At 41.2% G+C, this 18,321-nt stretch overlaps 1 protein-coding gene across 3 annotated transcripts in view; it reads left to right on the top strand.

Moving 5' to 3' along the window:
• The window catches only part of Rngtt (RNA guanylyltransferase and 5'-phosphatase), a 193,107-nt gene that overhangs the window by 139,802 nt on the left and 34,984 nt on the right, over positions 1-18,321 (top strand). The window lies entirely within an intron of this gene.

The raw sequence follows: 18,321 nt of genomic DNA, 5'->3' as shown, positions 1-18,321 counted from the left end.
TGTATATGGGATGGATCCCCAGGTGGGGCAGTCTCTGGATGGCCTTTCCTTCAGTTTCTGCTCCACACTTTGTCTCTGTATCTCCTCCTATGGGTATTTGATTCCCCTTCTAAGAAGAACTGAAGTATCCACACTTTGGTCTTCCTTCTTGAGCTTCATGTGGTTTGTGAATTGTATCTTGGGTATTCTGAACTTCTGGGCTAATATCCACTTATCACTGAGTGTATACCATGTGTGTTTTGTGATTGGGTTACCTTACTCAGGATATTTTCTAGTTCCATCCATTTGCCTAAGAATTTCATGAATTCATTGTTTTTAATAGCTGAGTAGTACACCATTGTGTAAGTGTACCATATTTTCTGTAAACTAACTTGTATTGTAGAGAAATTTATATATCTTAGTATTTATGTGAGTGGAGTCACACATTTTATCCCATTCTCTTATGTTTCTATCTTTAACTTAGCATGATTATTTTGAAATTCATCTTAACTCTTGCACTTATAATTACTACTTTTCTTTGTGTGATCATGTTGGAAATTGAACCAAGTGACTTGTGTGTGCTAGGTACTACTTGTTACCATTTGTATATAGTGCTAGGCACTACTTGTTACCATTTGTATATAGTGCTAGGCACTACTTGTTACCATTTGTATATAGTTTTCAGTAGGCTATCCTATATTTTTCAAGGGTAGATACATAGGTCTATACCATTGACCTTCCACCTGTACCATACTTTATGGATTATTATAGTTTTATAGTAAGTTCCAAAATCAAATTGTATAAATTCTTGTGTTTTGTTGTTGTTTTTTTTTTTTTTAATGTATGTTTGGTCAATCTAGTTTTCTTTCATTTTCATATTTTTTAAAAATTATTTCATCAATTTGTATAAAAGGGCTTATTTGGAATCTGTTTGGGATTAGGTTGAATCTATAGATAGATTTGAATAAAATTGAAATTTTAACAGTATTGTGATATGAGTTGCTGTATTTGGTTCCCAGGAGAGGAAGAAAGGCAGGTAGATTTTTTTTTTTTTTTTTTTGTTTTGTTTTTCGACACAGGGTTTCTCTGTGTAGCCCTGGCTGTCCTGGAACTCACTTTGTAGACCAGGCCAGCCTCGAACTCAGAAATCCGCCTGCCTCTGCCTCCCAAGTGCTGGGATTAAAGGTGTGCGCCACCACACCCGGCTGGCAGGTAGATTTTAATAATATAGAGTCATTTAGTTCACCAAGCAAGACTGCATCTCTCTATTTAATCCAGCTTTAATGTCTCTCAGTGATATTTTCTTGTTTTGGTGATCTTGCATAGTTTTACAATGCATAAGCATCTGTATTTCATATTTTTGATACTATTATAAAAGTATTTTTAGTTCAGTTTTTGAATGTTTATTGCTAATGTACAAAAGATGATTTTAAACATGTTGACTTTGAATTCTGTAGTATTATTACAGTCAATCTTGGGTTCTTATAGTGATTTTTGTAGATTTTATAGCGTTTCTTTATGTAATTATGTGATCCACTGAAAAAGGCTATCCTTGTCTGATCTTGGGTGCATTTCACTGCAGTGTCTTCGTTGTTCTGACGGCAGTCTATAACGCCAAGCTGAACAGTAATGTTTAGAGCAGATATCCTTGGCCATCTTCCTATCCTGAAGGGAGCATTCAGTCTTTTGTCAAAATTGTTTCCATAGTACTATTAGTTAAGAATTGATCAGGTGGGCTTGAGAGATTGCAGAGGACTAGAGTGTGGTTCCTAGCACTCGGGCAGCTCCTAACTAGCTCTACCTCTGGCTCCAGCAGATCCAGCTCCTCTTGTGGCCTCTGTGGGCACCTAGACACATAAATAGTGAAATCATTTGTAAGAGGTGAGTAATTCTAGTTAGCATTGTTGTAAGAAATGAAAGAAAAAGTGGGGCTGGGAGATGACTCAGCAGGTGAAACACTTCCTGTGTAGTGTGAGGGGCCTGAGTTTGAATCCGCAGCACCACAGAAAGCTGGCTATGCTAGGTTATATATAATCCAGTGCTCATGGCGAGATGAGAGGCAGAGTACTCAACTGCAAACATAGGCACTATGTGTGGAAGGTGACACCTCTACCTTCAGATGTGTGCTCTGGCACATAAGAGAGCATACGTCCATATTTGAATGTGTGTGTCTCTCCTGCCCCACATACACATTAAATACATACCAGAGAGGGAGGGCAATGGAAAAAAAAAAAAAAAAAAGCAAGGCAGCAATAAAAGGGAAGATTTGAACCTTTTCTTTTTATTTGTTATTGTAGCTTTCTGTTAATGTTTTGTTAATCCCACTGGTCAAGAGTAAGACCACTACCATAAATTTTGAGCCAAATTTGAAGTAAGCTTTATTAAATGCTGGCCAGGGTGACAGATACTGGTCAGGTCTATACTCAGGAATTGCCATAGAATGGCTACAAACTGTTAGTTCCATGATTAGACACGCCCTTGTTCTTCCTGCCTTTGCCCAGTTGAGGCAGGCATACATCCTGGCAACCAGGTGGAACAGTTTGTAGTCAGCAGCTGTTTTCTGCATGGTGTCTGTCAGCCAAGTGGAAATCTGCTGAGATGGATATAGACTGGGCACAGAAGTTAGTTTAGGAATATAAAGGAAAGTCTTACATTTGGAACTTTCAGGCCCATAGTCCTTGTAGTTGGAGGAGGGAGGTGTCCCAAGGAGGCGGGGCTTGCATAATCACCCCCTCAGGAACTAGCAGGTAGGGAAGGTAGGAAACTTAGCCTGTACTTATCTGGAGTCTGTTTGACCTGTGAGAGGTGGTTCCAACTTGTATGGTTTCCTCAACTCCTTGAAGCTTACATACATTTTTTAGTTTACAAAGAAATAAAAGTTCTAGCTATAATAGCATTACCACTGTTTGCAACCTACACTAAAATCTACAATGTGAAGAAAGCAGCTAACAGGTGTCTCTGTAAAACAGCTGGAGTAGACTCGTGCCTTTGAGTCATAGCAAAAGCTATGTCCTGACTTAAAAAGCATGAAAATTCCTTTCTCTGTCCAGAGAGTTGGATATGTATGGATTGGGCAGAGGTGTTTTAAGCTTGAGGAGAAGCACTTTTTTAAAGATTTATTTATTTATTTCATGTATGTAAGTACACTGTCTCTGTCTTCAGACACACCAGAAGAGGGCATCAGATTCCCATTACAGATGGTTATGAGCCACCATGGGGTTGCTGGGAATTGAACTCAGGACCTCTTGGAAGAGCAGTCAGTGAGTGCATCATCTCTCCAGCCCTGGAGAAGCCCTTTTAAGTCTGTACTTTGAAGGTAACCAAAGGGAAAGTGGAATCTTGAGCTTGTGAGTAGTAGTAGTAGTAGAGCTTACCATCTTCCCAAACTTCACTGATCAAGGTAAACTCTGACGTTTAGAAACCTTAATATAGCAATAGCATAACGAGGAGGGAGGAAATCGGAAACATTCTTATTACTTAAATGTGTCTTAGGCTTCTACAACTTGTATTACATACCTTAAAACAGTTTCTTAGACACTCAGAATTACTCACACTTTGACGTCCTCAGAACTTAAATATACCCAAAGCCTTTTAATTTCACTAGTTGTTTACCAGAGACACAAGTAGTTATTATTGAGAGCAGTTATTGCAAAGCAAGTTCTTTTAAGTACAGGAATAGTAAAAAAAATTACATTTGAAACTTGTTTAGTCTTTACTATAAAGTCTGCTAGCAAGGCAAACCTGTCTGCCTTTCTCAGCAGAAGATCTAGTAGTGTAAGACCCTGGATGCTGGGCCTCCGCTCAAGTCCCGGGATGAGCTGGCCAACACCACACCTGATGCAAGCTTCAAGAGGTTTTATTATCAGCTAGCTGAGGACGAATCCCTGGCACCTTGCAGGGCAGGGGTGTTCGACAGGGGCTTTTAACAGCTAGCTGAGGAATTGGGAGGAGTTGGGAGGAGTTTTTCTCTTCTGGGTGTCTTTGGTGACATTTACAAGGCAGGAATGAGGAGTGAGTTCTTTCTGAATTTTTATTTCCGTGTCCTCGGCACAGGAAGGCAGGCATCTCTGGTTGTAAGGTATAGAAACAAAAAAGCCTTTTGCTGGCTATAGAGAACAAAGAGCTTCTTTCTAGCTGTATTTTTAAAGATCAGGGAAAACGAGCCTGGGGAAATGTTTTAGGGGCTCTACCTTTCAGGGAGAAAAGCTTTAAGCCAGGGTCTCACAGTAGCTCAAGGAAAAAGCAAAGCCTGATTGTTACATATGAAATGAACTTACAAGGAAGGTAGCTGCAGCCTCTAGGAAGGAGCTGATTGCCTGCTGCTGTTAAACTGATAAATCTACATTTTCTTTGCCTTAAATGCCATCAGAGGTCTGAGAAGGATAAATTTTAGTAGGAAGTATAATCTAAATGGCCTATGTATCAATTAAATTGCAGAGACATACTCACCTAGTTGGTGGCCTTAGGATAATGTGGTCTCAGTGGCTTCATTGGTGGCAACAGTCAGTATTCACCTGTCGTACAGGACAACATTTGATCTTGAACCACACAGCAGAGCAGTATTGGCCTTTGGCTGCCAGACCCAGGTCCAGGTCCTAGAGATTTTCCTAGGAACTTGAGAGGCTGGCCTTTATTTGATCAAGCAGAGTAGAGCAGTCAACCCAACAGTATTCACAGCCTTGTGCAGATTCCTGGTAACAGGTAAGAAAGACATAGGGAAGTTTTTCTCAGTGATTACTGTTACTACAACCTAGATAGGATAGCGGGTGTCCCACTCTATTTGGAGACCTTAGAGTTCCTTCTAATTTCTCATATACTGGGAAGCTTTTTAAGTAAACATCTAAAGTGCCATAGTCAGAAGCTCTCTGAAGAGTGAGAGGACCACCTATTAAGTGTACGTGTGTTAGGTTTAACCTTGAGAACCTTGGGCTTCAGGAGACTAAATAAGTCATCCCTATAATTAATTACATTTGAACTTAGCATGACTAAGTATAGTTCTGACTGTCAGCTTCCATGTCTTAACCATCTTTAACAGTTTATAACAATTAGTACATTTTCATAAGATTAAGAATTTACAGTTTTATCTCCACTGAGTTTGAGCCTTATAAGAGAATATTTTCTGAATTGAAGCTCTTTTAGTATAAAAATCAGTCTTTAAATCACACAGTCCATAAGGAGACTGGCAACTCCTTTCCTGGTGCTTTTTAGTGTGTACCATTTTAGAGTAATATAGTTTCTGTTATGACTCAGTTTATCAAACCATCTAAAGCTTATTAACAAGGTTATCGAAGGCAAGGTGGTTAGACCTACATCTGCAAATCAGTTTCTGCTAGCCTGGATAGACGTTAGGTAAGAAGAGACAATATTCTATGGGCTCTTTGCCAGACTGCTTAGGACATTATCTTGCTGCATCATAAAATAGCAATATCCTAGTTTCTGGTGTTTGGTGCTTATAGCAGTTGCCACAACAGTAGCCATTTACTTATTTATTTATTTATTTATTTATTTATTTATTTATTTTAAGATTACATATTAATAAGGACATCATAGCAGAAAACATTTTATAAATGTCCCATAGCCTTAAAAATTTAAATATTTTAAAAGCTGATCTGCTGATCTTTAATCCAGTTTTTAAAATTTATACTTCCTTTTAAAGAAGTTTAAGTTCTAAACTGTAGGCTCCTGCAATATCAAAAATAAAGTACCCTTTTTAAAGTACCCTATTTTACTTTAAGTGGGAAGAAACAGGGTAGAACCACAATAAGGCAAAACCAAAATTTCAGCAGTGCAAACAGTTCAGTGCTCGGTGTCTGGTATTCTTTCATAGTCTCTGGGCCTCCCCCAGAGGCTTAGGTCACCTCTCTGGCCCCAGCCTTGGCAGTGCTTAGAGCCTGTCTTCTGTGCTCCATCTGGCTCCATTTTATTATGGCTTTTGTTTCTGGGGGCCATCACTTGGCGCAAGCATTCCCAAAACTGCTGGAATACCTCTCCTGGGCTCTTTTTAGAAACTTCAGCCCTGCCACACAATGCGAAGTCTCAGCTGCTCTTCATGACTGACCCCTTTATGACTTTAAAACCAGTACTACCTGGATGACTCTACATTATAACATTAGGCTACCAGCACAAGGTATTTTCTTGTATATAAATGCATGGAGATGCAGCTTTAATACCTTATTAAAGAAGGAACTGTTTTAAATGTTATCTTTCATAAACCTCATTTTTTATGACTTTGTTTTCAGGACAGAAATTACCATATAAAACTCCATACTAGTTGAAAATATCTTGGAGACCTCCTTGCTTGTTGTCTATCATATGGATACCTTTCCATCAAGACGGTGGTGACGTCTCCTGACATTCACCCTCTCCAGCTCTAGCAAAGATGGCTGCCAGCTCTGTGGCTGCTTCTGTCCTGACTGGGGACAGCAGATAAGGCAAGCCACATGTTGCTTATATCCCAACATGGTGTCACTACCTCACATGGTTTCTTTAAGATATCTAAGTATAGAGCCAGGCGTGGTGGCGCACGCCTTTAATTCCAGCACTCTGGAGGCAGAGGCAGGTGGATTTCTGAGTTCGAGGCCAGCCTGGTCTACAAAGTGAGTTCCAGGACAGCCAGGGCTATACAGAGAAACCCTGTCTCGAAACCCCCCCCCCAAAAAAAAAAGATATCTAAGTATAGATTTTAAACTTTCAACAAACACCCTGTGTTACAAGTTTTAAGTTAATTTTTTTGCTGCAATTTTAGCCATACTCAGTAAACTTTCAAATCTTGAGGTACAGAAAGTTTCCATGATAGTCTTACAAATCTTGAGATAAGGTTTATATCTTAGCAAAGGTATTAGGCAGTAAATGAAACCAGTAGTCCAATTTTTGGCTGTTTTTCTTTGTTCTCTTTTCCCTATCACAGAATCAGGTGGCTTGCCTGACACAGAACATAGAAGAAAATGCTTTTAAAAGCATGATTGGGTATAGAGAAGAGAGGGCCAACTCCAGAGCTAGCTTTTCAATAAAGTAGAACAGCATAGAACAACTTTAATATTACCTACCCCAAAAGACATTAGAGTCCTGGTAACCTGAATCCAGGGACCAGAAAGCCCAGAGATTAATTTTTAGCCCTGGCCATCAAAGTAGCCATGGCAAGTGGCTTTAGCGTTGGTGGCTGGTGGCAGCAGAGATAGCAAAAACAAAGCAATAGTACATAACACAGAAAAGTCCACGTACTCAAACGAGACCAGTCAGACACAAAACATGTAGCTACCATCATTCATACATTCAACTGACCCATATTCATCTTGACTACCACATTTGCAATAAAACTTACAGACAGACCAGAAAACACACACACTGACAAAGCTTTCTAAACAGCTAGAACCAGGCAGGTGACATCTTGCTCTTTGACCTGAGCCAGAGTGTATTTGGGTCCTGTCAAACCTGTCTACATCCCAGACTGAGATCCCACATCACATAACCAGACTGTGACTTACTTGGGGAGGCCTCTGTAGATGGCGGCCACTTTTCTCAGCACTGCAGTTTACTCTGCAGGAAAAACAAAAGCACTTTGAGGAGCAGTGGAACATTGGAAGACTGCACCTCCTGAGCGCCCCCCCCCCCCCCCAGCACTGTAGTTTGTAGTGAAGATCCTGCTTTTGAGTTTGCATAGGTGGTGGTCTGAACTCATTGGAAACCTCCAGAAAAATGTTAATGCCATTGGGTGAAAATAAGACCACTACCACAAATCTTGAACCAGATTTGAAGCATGCTTTATTTAAAAATACTGTCCTGATGAACACTTAGCCAGATCCATACCAGGATTCTCAGAGAGTGGCTGTGTGTTACCTTAGACCTGTGCTAATAAAGGCAGTGTCCACGGACTATGTACTTTTTGCCTTTGTCCAAGCAGGGACAAACTGCACCTACTACTTCTTCCTACTTCCTGCCTGTTTTCCTCTTGCTTACACACACACACACACACACACACACACACACACACACACACACACACAGCTATATCTCTATATATCTTTATCTATGTGTGTATATCTCGATCTATCTATCTATCTATCTATCTATCTATCTATCTATCTATCTATCTGAGTAATACTCCATTATCTATCTATCTATCTATCTATCTATCTATCTATCTATCTATCTATCTATCTATCTGAGTAATACTCCATTGTGTAAATGCATTACAGTTTATTTATGTAGTTTTCATTGACAGTCATCTAAGTTGTTTCCAGTTTTCCTGGCTATTATGAATAAAGCTGCTATGGACATAGTTGAACACAAGTGTATTTGTGGAAGTATGGAACATCTTTTGGCTATTTGCCTAGGAGTGGTATTAGCTGGTTCATGAGGTAGTTTTGATTCCCAATTTTCTGAGAAACCATCACATTAATTTTTAAAGTAGCTGTTCAAGTTTTCACTTCCACCAGCAATGGAGGAGCATTCCCCTTGCTGCACATCCTTGCCAGCATGAGCTGTCACTTGTGTTCTTGATCTTAGCCATTCTGACAGGTGTAAGATGGAATTAGAGTCATTTGGTTTGCATTTCCCTGATGATTAAGGGCATTGCACATCTTTCTTTCAGCACTTTTCAGCCATTTGAGATACCTCTGTTGAGAATTATCTGATTTGATTTGTACCCCATTTTTAAATTGGGTTATTTGGTTAGTTGATGTCTAATTTCTTGAATTTTTAAAATATATTTTAGAAATTAGCCCTTTGTCAGAGGTAGAATTATCAAAATCTCCCATTCTCTAGGCTGCTGGTTTTTTCCTATTGATGGTGCCTTTTGCCTTACTGAAGCTTTTCGTTTTCATGAGGTCTTGTTTATTAGTTGTCTGTCTCAGTGCCTGCACTATTGGTGTTCTAGTCAGGACGTTGTCTGCCTTTACCGATTACATGCCCTTGAATTTATAGGGCATAGATGATCAGAACTGAGATAGCATCTTGATGGAGTTTTCCTTTGATGAGTATAAAGTGTCCTTCTTTGTCTCGTTTGATTAACTTTGCTTGGAAGTCTATTTTGTCACATATTAGAATGAGTCCATTTGCTTAGAAAATCATTTTCCAACCCTTTACTCTGAGGTAATGTCTGTCTTTGATATTGAGGTATAAAATTGCCATTTTTTTAAACTTTTTAAAAAAGAATTATTTATTTCATGTATACGAGTACACTGTCGCTGTCTTCAGACACACCAGAAGAGGGCACTGGATGTCCATTACAGATGGTTGTGAGCCACCATGTAGTTGCTGGGAATTGAACTCAGGACCTTTGGAAGAACAGCCAGTGCTCTTAACCGCTGAGCCATCTTTCCAGCCCCCAAACTGCCATATTTTAAATGTGAGTTCTACTTAGCAAAATTCTGAAAAGAATTGTAAGCATTACTCAGGATTCTTTTTTTCTAAGGCATTTCTTTTTCAGTCATCACTTGAGGAACTAGGTATCCCTACTCACAGTCACTCACTGGAATGAGGCTTTCATTTAAAAAACAAAACAAAACAAAACAAAAACAAACTCCCAGTAGCCAAGAAAATGTAGGTTGCCTGCTCTCTGCATCCAGGTGCACAAATAGTGGGTAAAAATATTTATCTCATCTTCATTTTTTTTTTCTTTTCTTCCATTTTTAAAAACTGTCTGGGGCTGGAGAGGGTTAACAGGTTAAGAACACTGTGTTCTTTCTGAGAACGCAGGTGTGGTTCCCAGCATACACACTGGGCAGCTTACAACTGGTCAGCTCCAGGGGATTAAGTGCCTTCTCTGGCCCCTGAGGCCACCTACATACCACTTGGAGCCTTAGTAGGGTGTGGGGTGGTAGGCACACGATAATAAAGATAAGTCTTTTTTAAATTTAGAATTCTTTTTCTTTAAAATATTTTGTACTAAGGTTGTTACTTAGAAACACCCTTGATGGTTAACCTGTAAGTTTTAATTTTAGTCTAGTAAAATACTGATTTTGGATCCTTCTATTGTATAAAAGACTACTGGAAATAATTTGTTATGTTTGCTAACTAGTGATTGTTTAAAATATATTTGGAACATATATGGAGTCTCATGTCCATAATCTCACTACTTGGAAGGCTAAAGCGGGAGGATTGCCACAAGTTGACATCAAAAGAAAGAAAACCTGTGTCAGGGTTGGCATGGGTACTTATTTGATGTATTAGATCAACATTATTATTTAAATAAACTAATGCTTATATTCATATTTTAAATCTCTAATGCCTTGCATATTTTAGGACTATAGAAGGCATATTTCTGATGAGCCCTTGTCTCAGGAGAGAGGGAAATGTGCTCCTGTCAGGCTTTCCATGTGCGTATAGATACACAGCCCAAACTGAACTTCAAAGCACACGTGACGTCACACTGTTAGGGCTTTTGCTTTTGCTTTTTTAAGTTTAGTTTCCATGTGTTCATCATGATGGAGGCACACACAGGATCAGAGGGTAGTTTTGAGGAGTTGCCATATGGTTTCTGGGCGTGGGACTCAGGTCCTCGGGCTTGGTGGCAATTGCCTGTTTAACCACTGAGCCATCCTGTTGTGTCTTGGTTGATTTTGCAGTGCTGGACTCAGCCCATAGACTTTTCTCTGTTGCGACTGACTCACAGCTTGGCAAATCCTGCTTCAGAATAAGACTCCTCCAGCTCATGCTGCCATATGCTTCCAGTAGGAAAATGCCACACTTGTGACCGTAAGGAAGCTGTTGCCCCTGAATGGAAGCTAGCTAGCCCTTAAGACTGGCCTTGGAGAGGAGAACAAGACAGAGACTATACACAGTTGCTAGGTAGAGGGTAGAGATGGAATGAAGATACAAATGAGAGTAAGGATGTCTTATAAAACTGTAAAGCCATTTTCTGCTTCAAAGTTTCTAACTCTAAAGAACAGAAGGGAGCCTTCTACACCTCCTCTGTCTTCCAAGTGATTTCATGTACTTTGAGGATAGAGAAAGACATAAAGATCAAATCTCCCCTTAATGAAAAAATAAGAAGTGGAGGTGGGTGAGAATTTGAGAGAAAGCAATTGCATCAGATTTAGATTTATATGACATACTCATTGAATGATGACTAAGTTTTTCATAGTTCTGTTAATAATGAGGAAGGAAGCATTTTCAGTGTCTTGGATTTATAATAATAAGGATTGAAGAAGTTATCTAGATTTTGAAAGCAAGATTAGTAAGAAAAAGAAGTGAACAACAACAGACTCATCACTGAAGCTTTGAAGATTTCTTTTTCTACAAAATAGCTGTTAACTTATCCTTCAGATCTCCAAAATAAGGGAGCTGTTACTTTAGAGATCCTAACATATTCACATCATGGTCCAGAGAAGTGGCACAGTAGGTAAGTGTTTGCCATGCAGATGGGAGAGTGTGACTTCAGTTCCTTCCTGTAATTCCAGTCTCTAAGACTGGGAGAAAGACAGGTCCCTGGGGCAAGCATGGGGCTCCAGGTTCTGGGAGAGAGAGCCCCTGCCCTTCAGTAGTCGTAAGGGAGTCACTGGGGAAGCACTGGATGTCAACCTCTGGCCTTCACATGAATATGTGGACACACATGGAAACATACACACAATTACACATTGTTATTAAGTTGTATGGTACTTACTGAACAGAATTCTAGAAAGTACACTATTGCGGATTTCTCCAGCATGGGTGCTTTGGATAGCAATGTTGGTAGCTATCAGTAAGAGTTCAGTAAGAGTTCAGGCCTTAACCACAGATTAGCCTTAATCTTTTCCTTTTTGTGAGAGGTTTTAATGGAGCCTAGAGTGCACCCGAGCTCTTTGTGTGCTGAGGATGATCTTGGGCTCTTAATTTCTCACCCATACCAGGCACCTGTCACCTTGCCCAGTCAAACTAAGTGTTGTTGTTGTTGTTTAAAATTTTGTGTCTATGCATGTGTTGATGTGTGAGTTTGTGTGTGTATGAGTTCAGTGCCCTCAAAAGCCAAAAGGACATCAGCTCCCTTGCAGCTGCAGTTAGGAACTGAACTCAGCTCCCTTGCAGCTGCAGTTAGGAACTGCACTCAGATCCTCTGCATGTTCTTAACTGCTGAGCCGTCTTTCTGGCCTCCCAGTCTTAGGATTCTTATCATCGTGTCTTAGATAATTTATCAGTAAGTTGTCTTGCTCAAGTCCTTATCCTAAGCATTTATCCCAGTTGCAGGTTCATCACTAAAGGAAGTCACGACTGGAACTCCAGCAGGTCAGGGAGCAGGAACTGATGCAGAGTTCATGGAAGGCTGTTACTTACTGGCTTGCTTTCCCTGGCTTGCTCAGCCTGCTTTCTTATAGAACCTAAGACTACCGGCCCAGGGATGGCACCACCCACAATGGGCCCGCTCCCCTTGATCACTAATTGAGAAAATGCCTTACAGCAGTATCTCATAGAGGCATTTCCTAAAGGGAGGCTCCTATCTCTGTGATAACTCCAGCCTGTATCAAGTTGACACACAAAACCAGCCAGTATAATTGACCCCTTGTCAACCTGATACACAAACACATCACTATTAAGCCTCAACCCTTACTTTCTTATTCATCTCCAACATCTAAATAACTTTAAGGGTCCCACAGCCTTTACATCTTAAAAGTTCAATCCCTTTTAAATATCCAATATCTTTTAAAATTCAAAGTCATTTTGAAATTCAAAGTCTCTTAACTGTCAGCTCCACTAAAATACTTTCTTCCTTCAAGAGGGAAAAATTTCAGGACACAGTCACAATCAAAATCAAACTCCAACTGTCCAATATCTAAGATCCACTCATGATCTTCTAGACTCCTCCAAGGACTTGGGTCACTTCTCCAGCTCCAGCCTTTGTAGCACACACCTTGTCTACTAGGCTTCAGCTACCTGTATTCCACTGCTGCTGCTGTCTTGGTGGTTATCTCATGGTATTGGCATCTCCAAAGCACTGCTGTCTTCTGCTACAGCTAGGCTTCACCAATAGCCTCTCATAGGCTCTCTTCATGGTGCCAAGCCTCAACTCCCTTGCATGACCCCTTCAGTCCCAGGCCATCAATTGCAACTGAGGCTGCACCTTCACCAATGGTCTTCCATGGCCTCACACAGTGCTGAGCCTCAGCTTCTCTTCATGATCCTTTCAGGCCTTCAAAACCAGTACCACCTGAGTGACACTTACACATTGCCAAATCCAACTGCAGCAGGATACAACCTTGGCTATCTCTGGAACACAGCCTCTTTGTGCTCTCAGAAGACACTTCCCAGAAGATTTCACCTCAGTGATACTGGTCTCTTCTTAATCACCCCTAATTTCTTAGCTCCAGCTAACCAGCACCAATTGTCCTAGTAATGCAAAGGTTTTGCTTTAGTAGTTCTGGTATTTTGTTAATCACAGCTGATTCTTCAGCCCCAGATAACCAAAACCACAGAATCTTCACAATCAAAACAACATGGCCCTGATAAGCATCTTTTATCTTCCCTCTGAAATTTCAAAAGCCAGACCTCCACCTTCAGCTGTTCCCAACATTATTTTCCAAGCTCCTACAGAACATCCCACAGAGCTCTTAACATCCCAGTGGCTCTTCTGGCTCAAAGTTCCAAAGTCTTTCCACAATCCTCCCCAAAACATGGTCAGGTTGTCACAGGAATACCCCACTTCAGGTACCAACTTCTGTATTAGTCAGGGTTCTCAAGAGTCACAGAACTTATGGGTAGTCTCTATATAGTAAGGGGATTTGTTGATGACTTACAGTCTGTTGTCCAACTCCCCAACAATGGTCAGCAGCAGCTGTGAATGGAAGCCCAAGGATCTAGCAGTTGCTCAGTCCCACACAGCAAGCAGGCAAAGGAGAGAGAGAGACCTTCCTTCTTCCAACATCCTTACGTAGGTCTCCAGCAGAAGGTGTGGCCCAGATTGAAGGTGTTTGCCACCAAGCCTGGATCTGGGACTTGCTTTGTCCCAGATGACCTTGAACTCTGAGATCCCTGCTTTAGTCTTCTGGGATTCATAGCCACTATGCCTCAAGATCTTCATGCTAAGATCCAGGTCAGAAACTTGTATCTCCCAGCCTCCAGATTAGGATCGCAGGTGAGCCTTCCAATTCTGGATTGTAGTTCATTCTAGATATAGTCAAGTTGACAACCAGAAAGAGCCACTACAGGTCCTTATCCCCTAAGGAAATAAAAGTCATTAAAAACCTCCCAACCAAAAAAAGCCCAGGGCCAGATGGCTTCAGCACATACTTTTTCTACCAGACCTGCTGTAGGAAGACCAGCAGTCTCACTACCCTGGACCCCTAAGATCTTTCAGACACTGAGCCACCAACCGGGCAGCATATACTAGCTAGTCTGAGGCCCCATACATGTATAGCAGAGGACTGCCTGGTGTGACCACATACTCCAAATCTGCAAAACTGAAATGCTAAAAGCATCCACACTTTACTAGTATGAGGACCTATTTTAATAATCCTCCCCAAAATATGGTCAGGTTGTCACAGGAATACCCCACTTCAGGTACCAACTTCTGTATTAGTCAGGGTTCTCAAGAGTCACAGAACTTATGGGTAGTCTCTATATAGTAAGGGGATTTGTTGATGACTTACAGTCTGTTGTCCAACTCCCCAACAATGGTCCCTAACCATAATGGAGAGGAGGTCCCTAACCCTGGAGAGACTTGAGGCCCTGGGGAGTGGGGAGGTGTTGCAGGGGTCAGGTGGGGGCTGGGGGGTGGGGAACATTTTCTTGGAGATGAGGAGGGAGAATTGGATGAGGAATAGTGGGATGGTGGACCAGGAAGGAGTCCATGACTGGACTGTAAAAAATAAAACAAATAGTAATTTTTAAAAAGCAAATAATAGCAGCTATATTTTTTAAATTATTGAGGTAAAGTCTCATGTACCCCAAGGCTGGACTCAAGACTCCATGTGTAGCTAAGGATCCTTCTACTTCCTGATTGCTAACATAACACAGAGCACATTTATAACTTTAGTATTATTACCAGATGGAAATATGTTACAGAGACAGTTTTGATATTATTAAAATAGGTCCTCATACTAGTAAAGTGTGGATGCTTTTAGCATTTCAGTTTTGCAGATTTGGAGTATGTGGATGACTGGGTAATATGGAGTAAGGCACTCGGGTAATATATGTTGAGTGTTATTTCAGTGCATCTGTTTATCTGTTTACTAATGAATGATGAATCTCATACAGCTCAGGCTGACTTGAAACCAACTGTGTACCTGAAGCTGACTTTGAACTTCTGCTCCTTTTTCCTCTACCTCCCAAGTGTTGGGGTTACAAATGTGTACCACCCATGCCCAAATTCAATGTATTCTTCTTTAAAATAATCTCTGTTCATGTAGAATTTATGTGGAGATATATATATATATATATATATATATATATATATGTATATGTATATGTATATGTATATATATATAGTAGTACATCTTAAAGTCCTTGATGTCTTCTGTGTTTTGCTTGTATAGTAGACCAAAATAATCTCTAGTTTTTGTAGCTTCACTAAATGACTTTTACCACAAAAGTTGAAGAAAAGAATGACTGGCTTTGCTTGCAGTTAAACTAGAATGGAGTATAAAGGAGCTCAGTGCTCCAGATCTCACCTCTGCCACTTAGTCACTGTGAGTGTTTACATTCATTATTGCTTAATAGGAAGAGCTGAGAGTTCGTACATTGAGAATACTTGTGAATCCCTGAGGTGCTACAGGAATCTAATTACAATGTCTTCTTAATATAGTTTTGAAGTATTTTTCTTTTTGTATCCAGAAAATCCTGTTTTAAAGTATACCATGTTGTGTATTTCTCCTAGTCAGAACTGACTTTTTAAAATGTTATTTGTTTTTTTCATTTATTTTGGGTGTGTGTGGGTGTGTGTATTCACATGCACATGGATGTAGCACAGGGAATGAGTAGAGAGCAGAAGGTAACTTTCTAGAATCCTCTTCTTCCACCACATGAGTCCTCTAGACTGAACATCAGGCTTGGTGATAAGTACCTTTATTCCTTTATGTTTCTGTCTTTATTTCTTTTTTTATTATTTGCTAATGTGTGTGCAGGTATCCATGGAAGCCACAGTCTATTTCAGGTGTTTTTCTATCACTCTGCAGTTTGCTTATTGAAGCAGGATCTCTTGCTGAACCTAGAACTCACCAATTCCATCGAGTCTAGCTGACCAGCTTGCCTTGGGGATCCCCTGCCTCAGTTTCCAGAAGCTGGCATTACAGGAGGCCACTGCCTTTGCCTGGATGCTGGGCCTCTGAACTCTAGACATCACACTCAGGAGACATTCACTCTATCCACTGAGCCATGTCTACTGCTTTTTGCTCTACAGTCACTTTTCAGATTTCATTTGGTTTCTGTACTAGGCATTGTAGAAGTATTTATTGGCCTTGGTCCACCGGCGTGACCCTCAGCAGCTAGTACTGGTACTTGAAGACCACTACTTTTCAAGTTTGATGGTGATCCCTCTCCACGGTCTTCACAGTCCTCACTCAAAAGTGTGAACTTCCTGGTGATTGCTTAGAGGGTTGCCATTCCTCACAATGTGCACCCGTAGGATGTATTGAGCTGTAGGAGAGCATAATGTTGGACATGGCTGAGGGGCCAAATGGCCAAAACTCTAAGTGGCCAATGTCCAAGATTGAAGTCAGTGGCTTGGCCTTGATGATTTGGTCATGATAGCCATATGTGTATACCACTGGCCAAGAAAGCATTCTGGTTCTAGTGGACTAAAAGTACAGTCAGCTCCAGCGTTAACAAGGGGCAATACCCTTTGTATATTGGGAGTTGGGGTTGGGGAACCAATGAATAATGAGCTCAACAAGAGGTCTCTGGTGTTCTTAGGTCCCTTACTAACTGGACGTATTGGCCTCACCCCTAGGATATTCTCAGCCATGGATCCCTACTTGCTGAGGTCCAAAACACTTGTTTATATTTGGAGAGTGCTGGGAGCCCCGCCTGTGGTAGCCCTGCCAAGTAATAGGCCATGGGGGAGCACACTGCAGCTCTGAGCACTGAGGTCTATTGTTTTAACACAGGACATACAGTGCTTCTCAAATGACCTGTGGGAGAGCCTGGCACTCTGTGTGTGGGTCTGGGTCTGGGTCTGGGTCTGGTTCTGGGTGTCTGGGTGTGTGTGTGTCTGGGTCTGTCTGTCTGTCATTCTTGAGAGACTGATTGATTTATTAACTGACTTGTGCATTTTTACTCTTGGACTATCTGTATTTAGTCCATGTAGGAATTTCCTTTATTCAGTCTCTGGTAGTTCACCATCATCAACCTATACCAGCTGGTTAGTTGGTGATTAGTGATTCTCCATTTAGTCTGGGACAGTTCATCAGTAACAGTGCAGTCCCATACAAGAGTACTTCCATTCGTGTAGCTCCATCACTCTAGACATCTCATCTCCACTTAGTAACGTCTGATGATCCACATACCATGTGCATGTTGCTTTACTCCATTCATCACCCAATAGTGACTATCCATTTAGTGGTCTTGGGACAAGGAGGCACTGCTTAAAGGGTAGGTGGTAATAGAGGCTAACTTCATCTCCCTCACCGTCAGCGCTGAAAAGCCAGTGCTCCTGAGCTTCATGTGTTATTTCTCTTGATAAAAGGTCTGAGTGAGGTCGTGCTCTAAATCACATACTCAGCACTTGCGCTCTCTCTCTCTCTCTCTCTCTCTCTCTCTCTCTCTCTCTCTCTCTCTCTCTCTCTCTCTCTCTCTCTCTCTCTCTCAGCTTGTAGCTCTCAGAGTCATCTCACAGTCAAGCGTGCCGAGAAAGCTTTCAGTCGAAACAGCAGTTTCCTTTCTCAGCAGTCCCTCTGCTCTTCTCCCAATGCTGAGGAGTCCAGTTCACTGCTTGGGTTTTGTTGTTTTGTTTTGGGGGTTTCGGTTGGTTGTTTTGTTTTGTTTTTGCACTACAGTTGTATCCTGCTCATTGTGTTAGGTATGAACGAGATCTGCATTTCAGTGCCAGCAAAGGAGGAAGGTCACAGAACATTTGGAGGTTGAAGATTATGTGAGGTGAAGAGAGCAGATAAGACCCACTGTACTCACCAAAGTATAGGCTGGTTGGCAGGCAGTCGCTGGCAGGCACACACACACACACACACACAGGCCTGCAGATAAACACACACAAGAAGGCTGGCAAAAGCAGAAAAGGTCTCTGCCCTCTGGCCTCAAGCCACATTTATAAGGAATCACACAAATGTGGCACTCTGCCAAGAATAGTTATATAACATTACATCACTGTTTACTTTGGGGTTCCCTGGACATCAGGTATCAGCCGTTTTATGCTGACTCATAGACCCCATGTCCAGTTCCAGCCGTGTTCTGACTCATCCCTGATATCCACATTAGTGCCGT

Source organism: Mus caroli, unplaced genomic scaffold (assembly GCF_978045245.1).
Source record: "Mus caroli unplaced genomic scaffold, Mus_caroli_1 scaffold_6, whole genome shotgun sequence".
Lineage (NCBI taxonomy): Eukaryota > Metazoa > Chordata > Mammalia > Rodentia > Muridae > Mus > Mus caroli.
This window is presented reverse-complemented; position numbering and strand designations above follow the sequence as displayed.